The 16,358-nt window shown below is 37.5% G+C and overlaps 1 protein-coding gene and 1 non-coding gene across 2 annotated transcripts in view; both read left to right on the forward strand.

The window, feature by feature from the left end:
- Window positions 1-16,358, forward strand: part of RAD51B (RAD51 paralog B) — a 599,650-nt gene that overhangs the window by 92,518 nt on the left and 490,774 nt on the right. The gene's annotated exons all lie outside the window — the stretch shown is intronic.
- LOC111826503 lies at window positions 691-798 on the forward strand. The gene has a single exon (XR_002829845.1). It is a non-coding gene; the product is annotated as a small nucleolar RNA SNORA22 (small nucleolar RNA).

Below are 16,358 nucleotides of genomic sequence, written 5' to 3' on the forward strand. Positions count from 1 at the left end.
TCATACATCCTGCCTCTGCAGTTCCTTCCTCTAGAACCCCTGCACTTGGGGGCCTCCTCATAATAGCCAATCTGATGGTAATAACTCTATTACATCTGAGTCTTCTTTCTCCTCCTCCTCCTCCTCCTCCTCCTCCTCCTCCTCCTCCTCCTCCTCCTCCTCCTCTTCCTCTTCTTCTTCTTCTTCTTCTTCTCCTTCTCCTTCTCCTTCTTCTTTTTTCTTCTTCTCCTTCTCTTAAACATATTTTTATTGATTTCAGAGAGGAAGGGAGAGGGAGAGGGAGAGGTAGAGAATGAAACATCAATGATGAAAGAGAATCATTAATCAGCTGCCTACTGCATGCCCTACACTGGGGATTGAGCCTGCAACCTGGGCATGTGACCTGACCGGGAATTGAACCGTGACCTCCTGGTTCATAGGCTGATGCTCAACCACTGAGCCATGCCGGCCAGGTTTAGTTTTCTTCTTTATTCATCCTGTACTTCTCCACATATGCTCCACTTATCTACCCAGTGAGCAATCTCCAGCTATATTTAAAGGTAAAAGTGGTTAAGAAGTTGGAGGAGAGAGTGAGGCAGGGAGGGACAGAGACAAACATGAAAAAGTGTCAGGGAGCAGCAGTGTGATGTCAACCTCAAAGCATTCTAGTCCATCTTGGTCTTGTTGCCACCCTTTAAAGTTTCTAAATGAGTTTAAAATAAAAACTAAATACTTTGTGCTAGAGCAATGTCTGTTCTTTTCCTCTGCATTGAAAGGACTGTTTATCCTTTTAAATGTATTCATAAAGTCAGCACATTATTAAAAAAACACAACTAAATAAATGTGTTTGTATTTCAGTCCTCAACACACAAATAAGATACTTTTCTGAAAATCTTCAATGATATTCTTAAAACCAAATCTCCTGGTTTTTGCTTAGTTCCATCTTCCTTGATCACTCTGCTGCATTTGATGCAAATTTGAATATTCCCTTCTTGAAAAAAGGAAGTAACTTATTGCACACAGCTTTTGCCACATGAAATCTTGTCTAATCAGCCTCATTTGAAAGTACATATTTTGTTTGATGGCATTTGCAAATTATCCCACCCCCACCAGGACTTGCCATATGAAAATGCTTCCATATGCTAAAAGTTAGCTTACTCATTTTACTGAAGGAGAAAAAAAAGAAAGAAAAATGTACTTTACTGACACGCTGTCTTATAAACATGAAGCTGCAGCCTGGGCAGGGTTGGCAGTGGCAGCCCCTCCGAGCTCACTGTAAACAGCGCTGCAGCCTTGGGACCTCCCAGTTCAACATGAGTGTGCAGTGTTGTTTTTGCCCCACAGAAGTAAATTGTTAAAAATGCAACTGACTCATATATGATTGGAAAATACTTAAATACAGTTAGCATATAGCATTTAACTCTGATTTCTAACAGATCTGAACATTTTAAATACTAACTGCTTTTGCTTTCAGATTCTTTGGGTATCTCAAGGCATTTGTTTCAACAGCCACGACTCTGGTCTGGGCCCCCAACACCTCATGCCTAGATTACAGCAATAGTCTTCTCCTTGATCTCCCTAACATCAGTCATTCTCCCTTTTAACCTGTCCTGCTGCTGCTATAAGATAATCTTTCTTAAACAACATTATGCCTTCTCCCATCAACTGATCTCATTTATCGTAATCTCACTAATATTTCTCTCAAAACCTGATTTATAATTTCGTGTAAGGAGTCTTTGTGATAATCTCATTTGGCCCTGTTTTTCCACAGTATTTTTCAACCACACTCCTACTCTATTACATTTATGTTGATTTATTGAAGATTTTAAAAAATTGTTGTATGTGTGTTCTTTTCTTTTCAAGTGTATGTTAGAATGGAGTCTAATATATATATCTGGTATAATGAACTCCCATATGACATTCACATAGTTTTATCTACTGTTAACATTGAGTTACATTTCCTCTTTTTTTCTCAAACATACATATATATACATCTCATTATACATTTGTTCAGAACCATTTGCTAGTAAATTACAGAGGTTGTGACCATTCACCCTAAATACTTCAGCAAAGTGTCCATTAAGAATAATGACACTGTTTTACATAACCACAGTATATTGATCAATTTCTGTACTGTATTATTATCTAGTATATGGCTCTAATTAAAATTTTAGCTATTATCCCAGTATGACCTTTATGGGTAATTGGGGATATATGATTTTTTTTTTTTTAGTCATGTTTCTAGTTTTCTAGAGCAACTTCTTAGCTTATCTTGTATGACATTGACATTTTTGAAGAGTACAGGTCCTTAATTTTGTGGAATGCCTCATTTGGGTTTGCCTAACTATTTCCACTATACTTGATCTCCCCCGCTTTGTTGTAGTTTAAATCTCTGTATGTGTGCATACATATGCTATGTGCTTATGTGTAAGTCTTCTTTTCCAAACTAGACTATAAGTTCCTTGGAGACAGAAATGACTCCTCTTGTTCATTTTTGTTCTTCATGCTTTCAAGCACATATAAACTTTGCCTTTAACAAAAATTAAACATATTCATAAGCCAAAAGTTCTTACCTATTCTAGGTTAAAAGGATGCTTTAAAACATACAGAGAAAAATGTATCAGATTAATTAAGTCTCAGTAATTAAGGATGTCAAAAAAATGCTATGGTAACAATAGAAGCATTATGTTTTTCTTCAGAGACTTGAAGGAAATTGGCTACTGCAGAGTGTAATGTAATATGGGGCATGCTCAGAACACTATGAATCCTGTACTAATTGACCTGTGTTGTTTTCATCATTCCACTAAGAAAACCCTTAGCAATAGTATTAGAACTCTTTTCCATAAACAGAATTCCAAATAGCATTTGCATCTGACCTGGTATTTCAGTGGGCACTGAAGTTAGCATGAAATATCTTAGACTTCAAAAATATGTCTCACGAGATTGGAAATATGTAAGGTTGTCAAGAAAAGGTCTTTTATTATCCATAATTATTCTTTCATTATCATCTAAGCAAAGTTATAAGAAAGTGACTTATCCAAAGTTTTAGGGACAAGCACAAGTCAGAAGTTTTTAATTTTGAAGTCAGCATCTGAAAAGAGCATTTTAGAGGCTCTGAAACCCATGACTTATTTGTAAAGATCCAGAGTAAGCTTGAATTTGTTATTTAGGATTAGGATTTCAGGAACTTATATTACATCATTTTCTCTTGTTTTGATGAAGAGCATTTAATATACTGGTTTTCTTAGTATTGACTTTCATAGCTCATTTGGAGGCAGTTATTATCCCAGGTGATTACTTATCTCTGAAGGCCTAGTCTAACTCTACATTTATCTGAGCTTACTGAATAGCTCCACATTACTCAGCACACACTGCCGTGAAGATACTCTTAGGAGTAACGGCTGACATTCTCCATACTGTGGTTTGTCTCTGTGTATGTGCCTGTGGATAACTTGGCAATCGCTTCCTCAGTGAAATAACAGTCAGTGTGGTTCAGCCAAAGTTTAAAGGAATAAAATAACCGAAGTGGGAGTTTTTTATACAATGCCAAATGATACTATCCTTGCTTCTTTCTTATTGAATTGTTCAGGTAATAGGTAGTGTTTCATTGCCTTGGAAGGTCTTAAAAACAAAACAATACAAAGCAAACAAACAAAGAAAAACCAATAAACAGGAAATACCAGGTTATTAAATGATTTATTTCCTTGCCACAGTATTAAGCCAAGAACACTTCCTGTAACTCAAAAATGTATGCTTAGATCAGAATCTGATTTTGAGAATGAAAAACATCTTATCTATTTTTTTCAGGATCATGTTTAATAGAAAAGTGGTGATGCACTAATCTTTTCACAGACATGATTTGAGCATATTTCGTATGTTTGTCAATTAAAAAAAAAGTTTTTTGAGGTTTGTTTCTACTGCAGCAGGCAGAGGCACTGTGATTCACTGAATTGTGTGAATTACAGGCATGATCAAGGAACGGGCCATGGAACGTGATGGCCCCTGCAGTGTTAAAAGTGCTTTGATCTTCTGTTTTGACATGTTGAGTTTATCTTTAATTATATGTGATGACATTTGATTACTATACACTTAGATTATTATACTGTGGTTTGTAAAATGCAGTTTGTACCATATAACTTCAGCACCCGTTTTTCTGTAGTTTGCAGAGAGAGGTTTTCATTTTGTTTATGTGGAAATGACTTGATTTCTGAATTAGTAGACACTTCAAATGTGAAGTAGTTGGCTGCCAGGAAAAGCATGCTTCGTGTATAGTAGATATTATCAGTGTGTTCTGTTGGACCTAGTGTCTTATTTTACAGAGGTGACAGAATTATATGTGGTTATTAATTCTGGTAACTGGCTGCTTGACTTCAGGTAAATCTCTTATGTTCTCAGGAGCTTTGAAAAATGAAAGCTTTAGACTAAATGTTATCACAGGTTTCAACTCTGAAATTCTATGATTCTACTCTTCTTTAAAAGTCATGACAAACATAGTTCAGAATACAATAGAAATTCCTGACACATTTTTTTTTAAAAGAAAGATGTTTTAAAAAATATTACATGAGTTACTGGCTTTTGACCTTGCATTTTGATATGAAATGAGGTACTTTTTATAAAAGCACAATAACTTTTTCATTGCTGGGAAGAGGCAGTGGGGTTGGTGGCAACCCCACTATAAGGCTACAACTGTAGAGAGAACTTTCATTTGGAATTTTCTGTATTATGCCATCACCTTAGCCTTGGGGATATGATGCCTTTCCTTGAAATTACCTGCTTTGCTTGCAGTTACATGCCAAGCTCTGGATTCTTCTCAAATATATGCCCCACCTATGAAATGTCCTTGAGAATTTGAACTGATTGTAATTCTCAGAGGAAATTACAAAAATAAGTTTTTCTTTTTGAATGGTAGCCAGATATAGTGATTTGACTTTTAACACCATTTAAATCAATTTTGCCAGTTTTCCTAATGGGACAATTAGGCAAAAAGCAAAAGCAATAATGAATAAACAAACAAAATCCTTTAAGTTCAGCGGCTATTTTATTTGTTTATTGATGAGAGAGAGAGAAACATTGATTTGTTGTTCCACTTATTTATGCATTCATTGGTTGCTGCTTGTATGTGCCCTGACCAGAGATTAAACCCACAACCCACAACCTTGGTGTATCGGACGATGCTCTAATCAACGAGCCTCGAGTGTCTTACTTAGAACATATCATTAGAGAGTATAATATTCCATGTATTTTTATTCTGGATTTTGTTTATTTTGTCAGATAACCAGTTCTTTACTTGCTAAGATGGCTTCTATTGCAAGACACCACTTCCTAACTAAGGGTAGGACCTTCTAGGAACATGTATAGTGATAGATCCATCGTAGAAACTTAAATATTTAAGTGAATTGCAATATCAGAAGCATTTTTCATCCATAAACCTGAAAAACTTAAAAGACTGAATTAATATTTGAAGTTATGAAGCTTCTTAACCAATGCTAGAGTTATCTTTGTAGCATAAATTAGTTGTATTTTTTTTCCTTCTATTGGCTCTAAGATTCATTACTTTAAATTCTCATCTGTCACACACAATTATTATTCTTTTTTAAAATAATTCTTTATTGTTTAAAGTATTACATATGTCCCCTTCTTCCCCCATTGATCCCCTCCAACCCTCCCATCCCCCCATTACTTCACCACCCTATTGTCTGTGTCCATGGGTTATGCCTAAATGCATACAAGGTCTTTGGTTGATTACCTCCCACCCATACACCCTCCCCCGCCTTCCCTCTGAGATTCTGCACTCTGTTCTATGCTTCCATGTCTCTGGATCCACTCTGTTCATCAGTTTATTTTGTTACTTAGATTCCATATATGAGTTCGATCATGTGATACTTGTCTTTCTCTGACTGACTTATTTCACTTAGCATTATACTCTCCAGGTCCCTCCATGCTGTCTCAAAGGGTAAGAGATTTTTCTTTTTCATTGCTGCATAGTATTTCATGGTATAAATGTACCACAGCTTTTTTATCCACTCATCTACTGATGGGTACTTGGGCTGTTTCCAGATCTTAGCTATTGTAAATTGTGCTGCTATGAGCATAGGGGTGCATACATTCTTTCTGAATGGTGTTTCAGGTTTCTTAGGATATATTCCTAGAAGTGGGATCATTGGGTCAAATGGCAGTTCCATATTTAATTTTTTGAGGAAACTTCATACTGTTTTCCATAATGGTTGTACCAGTCTGCATTCCCACCAGCAGTGTACTAGGTTTCCCTTTTCTCCACATTCTTGCCAGCCCTTATCATTTGTTGATTTGTTGATGGTAGCCATTCTGACAGGTGTGAGGTGATACTTCAATGTTGTTCTAATTTGCATTTCTCTGATGATCAATGACTTTGAGCATTTTTTCATATGTCTCTTGGCCATCTATATGTCCTCTTTGGAGAAGTGTCTATTTAGGTCCTTTGCCCATATTTTAATTGGATTGTTTATCTTCTTTTTGTTAAGTTGTATGAGTTCCTTATATATTTTGGATATTAACCCTTTATCAGATGTGTCATTGCCAAATATGTTCTCCAATACAGTGGGCTTCCTTTTTGTTTTGTTGATGGTTTCTTTTGCTGTGCAGAAGCTTTTTATTTTGATGTAGTCCCATTTGTTTATTTTCTCCGCCTTAGGAGATGTATCTGTAAACATATTGCTTGCTATGAGAGATGTCTGAGATTTTGCTGCCTATGGTTTCTTCTAGGATTTTTATGGTTTCACGACTTACATTTAAGTCTTTTATCCATTTTGTGTTTATTCTTGTGTATGGTGTAAGTTGGAAGTGTAGTTTCATTTTTTTTTTTTTGCATATATCTTTCCAATTTTTCCAACACCATTTATTGGAGAGACTCTCTTGACTCCATTATATGCTCTTGCCTACTTTGACAAATATTAATTGAGCATAATAGCTTGGGTTGATTTCTGGGGTCTCTGTTCTGTTCCATTGATCTATATGCCTGTTCTTGTGCCAATACCAGGCTGTTTTGATTACAGTGGCTTTGTAGTATAACCTGAAATCTGGTATTGTGTTTCCTCCAACTTGGTTTTTCTTTCTCAAGATTGCTGCAGCTATTCGGGATCTTTTTTGATTCCATATAAGTTTTTGGAGTATTCTGTGAAATATGCTGTTGGTTTTTTAATAGAGATTGCATTGAATCTGTAGATTGCCTTGGGTAGTATGGACATTTTAATGATGTTGATTCTACCAATCCATGAACACGGTATGTTCCACTTGTTTATATCTTTTTCTATCTCTTTTTTCAACGGCCTGTAGTTTTCCGAGTACAGGTGTTTTGCCTCCCTGGTTAAGTTTATTCCTAAATTTTTTACTTTTTTTGTTGCAATGGTAAATGGGATTGTTTGTTTAGTTTCTCTTTCTGAGAATTTATTATTGGTGTACAAAAAAGCCACTGATGTTTGGGTATTGATTTTGTATCCTGCTACATTGCCAAATTCATTAATTAAATCTGGTAGTTTTTTGGTGGAGTCTTTAGGGTTTTCTTTGTACAATATCATGTCATCTGCGAACAATGAGAGTTTTACTTCCTCCTTTCTAATTTGGATGCCTTTTATTTCTTCTTATCTGATTGCTGTGGCTAGGACTTCCAGTACTATGTTGAATAAGAGTGGTGAAAGCGGACATCACTGTCTTGTTCCTGTTCTTAGGGGAAATGCTTTTAGTTTTTGTCCATTGAGTCTGATGTTCGCTGTAGGTTTGTCATATATGGCCTTTATTATGTTGAGATATGCTCCCTCTATTCCCATTTTGCTGAGACTTTTTATTAAAAATGGGTGTTGGATTTTGTCGAATGCTTTTTCTGTGTCTATTGATATGATCATATGATTTTTGTCTTTCATTTTGTTTATGTGATGTATCACGTTTATTGATTTGTGAATATTGTACCAGCCTTGCATCCCTGGAATAAATCCCACGTGGTCATGGTGTATGATGTTTTTAATATATTGCTCGATCCAATTTGCTAATATTTTGTTGCGGATTTTAGCATCTATGTCCATCAGGGATATTGGCCTGTAATTCTCTTCGTAGTGTCTTTATCTGGTTTTGGAATTAGGATAATGCTGGCCTCATAAAAAGAGTTTGGAAGTGTTCCTTCCTCTTGGATTTTTTGAAATAGTTTGAGAAGTATAGGTGTTAGTTCTTCTTTGAATGTTTGGTAAAACTCCCCTGTGAAGCCGTCTGGACCTAGGCGTTCGTTTGCTGGCAGTTTTTATTTTTTTATTACTGGTTGTATTTCATCAGTTGTTATTGGCCTATTTAGGTTTTCTGATTCTTCCTGTTTCAGTTTTGGGAGATTGTATTTTTCTAGGAATTTGTCTATTTTATCCACATTGTCCAGCTTGTTGTCATATAGTTGTTCATAGTATTTTCTTACAATCCTTTGTATTTCTGTGGTGTCAGTGGTTACTTCTCCTCTTTTGCTTCTGATTTTATTTATTTGGGTCCTCTCTCTTTGTTTCTTGATGAGTCTGGCTAATGGTTCATCAATTTTGTGTATCCTTTCAAAGAACCAACTCTTGGTTTCATTAATTTTTTTTGGGTCTCTATGTTATTTATTTCTGTTTTAATCTTTATTACTTCCTTCCTTCTACTTACTCTGGGCTTTTCTGGTTCTCTTTCTAGTTCTTTAAGTTGTAAGATTAAATAGTTTATTGCTAATTTTTCTTGTTTTTTGATGTGTGCCTGTAGTGCTATGAACTTCCCTCTCAGGATTGCTTTTGCTGTGTCCCAGAGATTTGGGATTGTTGTGTGTTCATTTTCATTTGTTTCCAGGAAGTTTTTGATTTTTTTGTTGATCTTGTTGGTAACCCATTCATTGTTTAATAACATGCTATTTAGCCTCCATGTGTTTGAATGTTTTGGGGTGTTTTACTGTAGTTGATTTCCAGTTTCATTCTACTGCGATCTGAGAAGATGCTTGATATGATTTCAGTCTTCTTGAGCTTGTAGATACTTGTTTTGTGTCCTAACATGTGGTCTATCTTTGTGAATGATCCATGTGCACTTGAGAAGAATGTCTATTCTGCTGCTTTAGGGTGAAATATTCTATAAATGTCAATTAAATCCATCTGATCTAGTGTGTCCTTTAGAGTCACTGTTTCCTTATTTTTGTTTGGAAGACCTATCTAGTGAAGTCAGTAGGGTGTTAAAGTCCCCTACTATGATTTTATTATTATCTATCTCTCTGTTAAAGTCCTTTAGAAGTTTTATTATATATTTAGGTGCTCATATATTGGGTGCATATATGTTTACCAGAGTTATATCCTCTTGTTGGATCGTTCCCTTTAGTATTATGTAGTGACCTTTGTTGTCTCTTGTGATGGTCTTCATTTTGAAGTCTATTTTGTCGGATATGAGTATTGCTACTCCAGCTTTTATTTCTTTTCCATCCCTTTACTCTGTGTGTGTCTTTTGTTCTGAGGTAGGTCTCTTGTAGACAGCATATAGTTGGGTCATGTTTTTGCATCCATTCAGTTACCCTATGCCTTTTGATTGGAGCACTTAATTCATTTACATTTAGGGTTATTATTGAGAGATACTTATATATTGCCTTGTTAATTCTGTATGCCTAGGTTTCTCTCTCTGTTTCTTTTTCTCATTACAGCAGTCTCTTTAGCTTTTTCTTGTAATGTTGGCTCGGTGGTGATGTACTCCGTTAGCCTTTTTTTGTGCAGGAAGCTCTTTATTTGACCATCTATTTTGAATGATAGCCTTACTGGATCTAGTAATTTTGGTTTCAGATCCTTGCTTTCTATTACCTTGAGTACTTCAGGTGTCAGCCTTACGGGAGCTCCTTTGTAGGTTATAGTTCGCTTTTCTCTTGCTGCCTTTAAATTCTCTCTTTGTATTTAATTTTTGGCATTTTAATTATTATGTGTCTGGGTGTGGGCCTGTTTGGGTTCTTCTTGCTTGGGGTTCTATGTGCCTCTTGAACTTATGTGACTTTTTCATTGATCAGGTTAGGGAAGTTTTCTGCCATTATTTCTTCAACCACATTCTCTATCCCTTCCTCCCTTTCTGCCTTTTCTGACACACCTGCTACTCTAATATTGTTTCACATTGTCCCATAGCTCCCTTAAGCTGTCCTCCTGTTTTTTAATTGTTTTTTCTTTTTGGTTCTCTGAATTAGTGATTTTTTCAAATATGTCTTCTAATTCACTGATTCGATGCTCAGCTTCCCCTAATCTGCTGTGTATTCCTTCCAATGTGTTCTTTATTTGTGCTATGTCATTCTTTATTTATGTTTTCATAGTTACTATATCTTTTCTCATGCTATTGAGCATCTTTACCATCATTTCTCTGAACTCTGTTTCAGATACATTTCTTATCTCTCCTTCATTTATCTCTTCTGGAGAATTCTCTGTTCTTTCATTTAGGGAATTTCTTTGTCTTCTCATTTTGGCTGCCTGTTTGGGTTTGTGACTATGTATTAGGTAGATCTGCCATGCCTCTCAATCTCTAGTGCAGGACAGTGTCAAATGCTGTTTCTGACTAATTAGATCAGGCAAAGACTCAAAGCCTCCAGACACTACCTCTGCCTATAGACTGATAGGATTCCGACTTAAATTGCCCTCAGGCAACTGTTCTCAGGTGTATCGAGATTTTTTTCAACAGGTGGAGCAGTTGCTTTTGCCTGGAGGCTAATTGTTATTTTTAGTTTCTTAAGTGGCCTCAGGGAAGGTGTTTTCCAATAGGGTGGGCCAACCATCTTTCCCCCAGGCAAGGCCACCTATATAGCAAATGTCTATGTGGGAAAGATGTCCTCTGCTGCATGAGGGAATAACACAATATAGGAAACCAAGGGTGTCTGCATTCTGAGCTCTAACCCCTGAGTCCCCAATCCTGGCTTCTGCTTACACAGCTCCAGTCCACTCTGCCTCTCCTCTGCTGGAGCACAAGGTGGGTGGCTCCACTGGGAATTTTGTGCGTTGACCCTTTAAGAGAGTGCCTGAATTCCCAGCCATCGCTGCCTGGCAGATAGCAACCCTGCTGCTTTTCACAGCCAGATGTTATGTGGATACCCTTCTCAGTTCTGGTGCTCTCTGCCCATCAAATATCAGATGAGTTCTCAGTGGCAATCACCCACAGCTGAGATATCTCTCTGGGACTTCAGTTGTTGTCTGTGGGCTCCTGGCCAGCTCTTTCACACCTCTGCTCCTCCTACTACTGATGCGGTCTCCACTTTCAGTCCTCGGGTATCAGGGTTCTCTCCTGCGAGTCTTCCTTTGATTATTTAGAAAGTTCTTCTGTATTTTAGCTGTAATTCCAGTTTATTCCTGGGAGTGGTCCATGCAGCATCCACTTTCTCTGCTGCAATTTTTAATCTCCCTGTTGTTCTTTTTATAGTGTTTAAAAATAGATAAGCATCCCTAGCCAGTTTGGCTCAGTGGATAGAGCATCGGCCTGTGGATTCCACAATTATTGAGTATGATTATTTACTGCCTAAAAACTAAGCATTGGTACTTACATTTGAATTTTATTGTTTTGGGTTTTTTTTTAACTGAAGAATCATAGTAAGCACTTTGGGATTTTTTAAAAGCTAAAGCCTATACATACATATAATTGGTAGTAACTAGGTGACAGGTTGGAAAGCGAAGCCTGTAAGGTATTATCGTACAGCTGCATCTCAAGCCATTCTCTTTCTTGCTCACAGACTATGTCGTGTTAAGATTTTAGCATTTGTTTCTTTTTAGAGAGAATGGAAAGGTGAAGCCTTAATATAAACCATTTCAAGGTAATTAACAAACAGTGGATAATAATTGCTCCTCTTTATTGGTATAAAGAACATGGGAAAGGCATTTGGGAATAGGAGCTGGGTGGGCACTGCACTTAAACATGGGAAACCCATTGTTGGTGTTTTTCCCCTCTGCCTATGTCTGCAGCTTGGTCAGGATCCTTTGACATAGAGCTTCAGGCAGGAGGATGAGGGGAGAAAAGAGAACAGATCACTGAGCCTGAGGTAACAGCTTCTGTAGATTCTCTTTCTTGTTCCCTACCCTGGTGAATCTTTAGTAAAATTTCAGGTTAGATGATTTAGCAGATGGTTATTCAGTACTCAGAAGGAAATATGTTGATCCCTAGGCGCCAGCTTGAGTTTACAAAAAAAAAATGTTATTATAGATTAACCTAATTTAATTCTTCTTTGGAGGGTTATTAGACTATTAATCACACAATATAAGTGTCTTAATTTTATGCAGCTTTTTGGCATGGTCTGCCATGATATAATTGAGGGTAAAATGAACAAGAATGATGTGATATGATAATATAGTTATGTTGATATGTAACTGGTTTAACAACCATCTAAAAGAGTGTTTAAGAGAAAAAGTGTTAACCTGGAAGGAAGATTCTGGGATGCCACAGGAATTAGGAATCAGTCTTCAGCTTTATGTTACGTAAACAAAGAGTTAAAAGAAAATATAGCTGGCACATTGATCAAATTTGTAGATAATACACAATTGGGGAAGGATGGCTAAAATTATTAGGTGATGGATACAGGAATCAAAAAAGGCTTAAACATACTAGAATGATGGACTTGACCAAGAAGATAAAATTTATTGAGAACAAGTTTATATATTACTAGAGGCCCGGTGCATGTATTTGTGCACGGTGGGGTCCCTCTGCCTGGCCTGAGGACATCCCCCGAGGGGTCCTGGATTGCGAGAGGGTGCAGGCCAGGCCAAGGGACCCCACCCATGCACGATTGGGGCCAGGGAGGGACTGCGCGGGAGGGCTCCAGGGCGTGGCTGGCCCATCTCACCCAGTCCCAGTTGGGGCCAATTGGGGCTGGCCGGCTGGGGAGGGACCACAGGAGGTTGGCCGTCCGGGGAGGGACTGTGGGAGGGCTCCAGGGTGTGTCCAGCCTGTCTCGCCCAGTCCCTGTCACCTGGACCCCAGCAGCAAGCTAACCTACCAGTCGGAGCATCTGCCCTCTGGTGGTCAGTGCATGTCATAGCGACTGGTTGAACGTTTGAACAAACGGTTAGACACTTAGCATATTAGGCTTGTATTATATAGGATTATATATAATACTATGTATTACAGAATAGTGGAGAAATGGCTTAGATGTAGGGGTAGGAAGAAAAGAGACAACATCCTTAAGTTAACTTAAAATTTAATATGAACAACTTTGTTATATTCCTTTCCAAAAAAACACAGTATGATCTTAGGCTACATTAACAGAATGTCTAGAGTAGGGTTGGTGAGAGTCCTGCTTTATTCTAAGTGACTACTTCGTATTAGATTATTACACTTTGAGGAACAAGCTTCAGGCACATCCAGAAGAAAATGGCTAAACTAACGAGGGGATTTTAAAAAATATAAGCAAGTTAAAGAAAGACAGGATGTTAGCCTATAGGGGGTGATAGTAGCCATCATCTGATATTTGATGGGCAACCCTATATAAGAGAGGTTAGAATGAGACGGTGAGGCTCCAGAATGCAAAATGACAACCAGTGGTTAGATGTTATATGGAGATAGATTTTGGCTCCATATAAAGAAGAGTTCTGTGATCCTTAGAAGTGTATCTGAAGGTAGAATGGACTGCATTTGGAATTAAGTAGTGAATTTTCCAGGGTGCTGCTGAATATCCTTCTGGGCTTGTGGTAGTAGAAAAAATTTATTCATCAGATAGAGACTAAAGCTAGTTGATTTTTAAGATTGCCGTGTGACCTTTTTGGTTGTGTGTTCTCTATTTATTTATAACCAATCTTTCTGTCACTTGGCTAAGAAGCAGAGAATCGCTTTGACCAGAAATTGAGAAGTAGGAATCATCTGTTATTATCAAAACACTAGAGGCCTGGTGCACAAAGTTCATGCACTCAGCAGGGATGGGGGTGGGGTCCCTCAGCCTGGCCTGTGCCCTCTCGCCATCTGGGAGCCCTCGAGGGATGCCCGACTGCCGCCACCGCTGCTGCACTCAGCAGCTGTGAGCCTGGCTTCTGGCTGAGCAGTGCTCCTCCTGTGGGAGCACACTGATCACCAGGGGGCAGCTCCTGCGTTGAGTGTCTGCCCCCTGGTGGTCAGTGCACATCATAGTGACCAGTTGTTCCACTGTTGGGTTGATTTGCATATTAGCCTTTTATCATATAGGATGCCTGTTGTTTTTGCAAGGAGCTTATTCTTATCTACTCACTCCTGCAATATCTTTCTGAAATTCAAAGTACTTAATATAGGAGTTTAGAAAGGATAGTAATGTTGTTTCCAGAAAACATTATTTACATATTTGGCACATTTTGCTTAGCACCAAAACCAAAGTGATCATATGGCAGCTATTAGAAGATAGTACTATGAAATGAATATACACAGACACATCAGAATAACCAAATTCATTGATTTGTTCACTCATTTGTTCTTTTACACATTCATTCATTGATATTTTTTTCTACCTGATAGGTGCTGGACATTTTGCTAGATGCTGGGAAGTTGATAAATACTACAATTTTTGATAAAAAAAATCTGTTAATAGGTATTGTTTCTTATAATGTGCCAAAAAATACTTTTATTAAAAAAATAAACAAGTACTCCTCTTTTTTAAATTTTTTTATTTTTATTTTTTCATGATATAAACTAAAAAGGAAAGTATAAAAGAAACTGTGGGAAATCCTCAGTTTACTCTATATGTCAACTATTGTATGTAGTCATACACAAATCACACCTTTGTGCACATCGTCAGTGTGAACATAGCTTTGAAAGTGAATTCTGAGGTGGAATGTTGTTTTTCAGGGTTCTCTTCATTTAGTACCAGAGTTTTTCTTTCTTTTTTAGACTGTTAACTTCCATGTTGCTCTTTAAAAGGAAAACTAAAATGTCGTATAAAGGATTTAAAAATACATACCAACACTATTTTTTGAAGGAAAAAAGCCTTTCTAGCTCTCTTGGCTAAATGTTTTCAGCTAGTTTTAATTTCAGTGTGTATTACTGCTAGGCAGACAAGAATGATCTTGAAAAAAGAAAGCTTTTGAAATATTAAGCCAACAAAGGAATTGCCTGCAGGATAAGTTTATAGTTGAACATATTCACTGGTTACACTGCCAAGTTTTATCTTTAATTTATTTTAATATAAGATGGTTTGCTCTTTGTCTTTCATCTTAAAAATACACCTATTAACACTAGCTTATAAATCATTATCACACTCAGGTAGTGGGTAGATTAATAGTACCTAGTTTTACAGTTAGAAATATAAAATGAGAAGCCAGTGCTTCTCTGTGTGACTGTAGCCAAGCAGGGTGTAAGGCCAAGAGGGGTCCCCACTGGTTGATCTTTCATCTATACATGTCCAAGACTGCTGTTCCTGCCATGCTGTCTTCCTCTGAAGTTCACCAGGATTCTTTGGCAGAATGTTAGCTCCTGCCCATCAGTCTTCCCATTTGCAACTTATAGCCTTCTCTGACATTTCCCATAATCATTTCAAGATTGCAGAGAAATGGAAGAGGTAATTGTACATTCGTGTTTCATGGCAGCATTATTCACGATAGCCAGATCAACCCCCATGTCCATGAGTGGATGAATGGTTAAACAAAATGTGGTGTATACATACAGTGGGGTATTATTCAACCTGAATGACACATGCTACAACAAGGATGAACCTTGAAGACATTATGGTGAATAAGCCAGTTGCAAAAACACAGGTGCACAGGACAACACTCAACCAACTGAGCCACACTGGCCAGGGCTGGTATACTCTAACTTTTAAGAATTACTACTATTGAGCTTGTTTAGCTTTGCTACTAGGGTGTGACTCTTCTGGAGTGTCCATGCAATGCTCTAGATCAGTGTTTCTCAACCTTGGCTGCACATTAGAATCACCTGGGAATCTTTTTAAAATCCTGATTTCTGGGCCTCATCCTCCGGAAATTCTGTTTCTTATTACTAATGTGTGGCCCACCCCATAACAAAGAAACCGAAGTTTTCATCTATAAAGAAAAACAAAAGCCTAACTGGCCTTTTAAAGTTTGATTAGATTAGAATTTCCAATAACTGCTCCCCACTCTGTTTTCTAAAGCATTATTAGTTTGGGAAACTTTTTCCCCCCTCACTATTCTCTTCTTGTATGTAAATGTTTTGCTAGAGTCCTCTATCTAGTCATTTGTTAACTATAATAATGCTGTCCAGTAGAACATTCTGCAAAGATGGACATGTTCCATGTCTGTGCTGTCCAGTATGGTAACCACTGAGCACCTGTGGCTACTGCGTACCTATAATACATCGACAAAATTTTTTACTTTAATCTTAATTTAAATTTAAGTAACCACAGGTGTCTACTGGCTACCGTGTTGGACAGTTTAGGTCTATTGTATGTGGGCCAGAGCAGACAAAATTAAATA

Source organism: Myotis lucifugus, unplaced genomic scaffold (genome assembly GCF_000147115.1).
Source record: "Myotis lucifugus unplaced genomic scaffold, Myoluc2.0 scaffold_85, whole genome shotgun sequence".
Lineage (NCBI taxonomy): Eukaryota > Metazoa > Chordata > Mammalia > Chiroptera > Vespertilionidae > Myotis > Myotis lucifugus.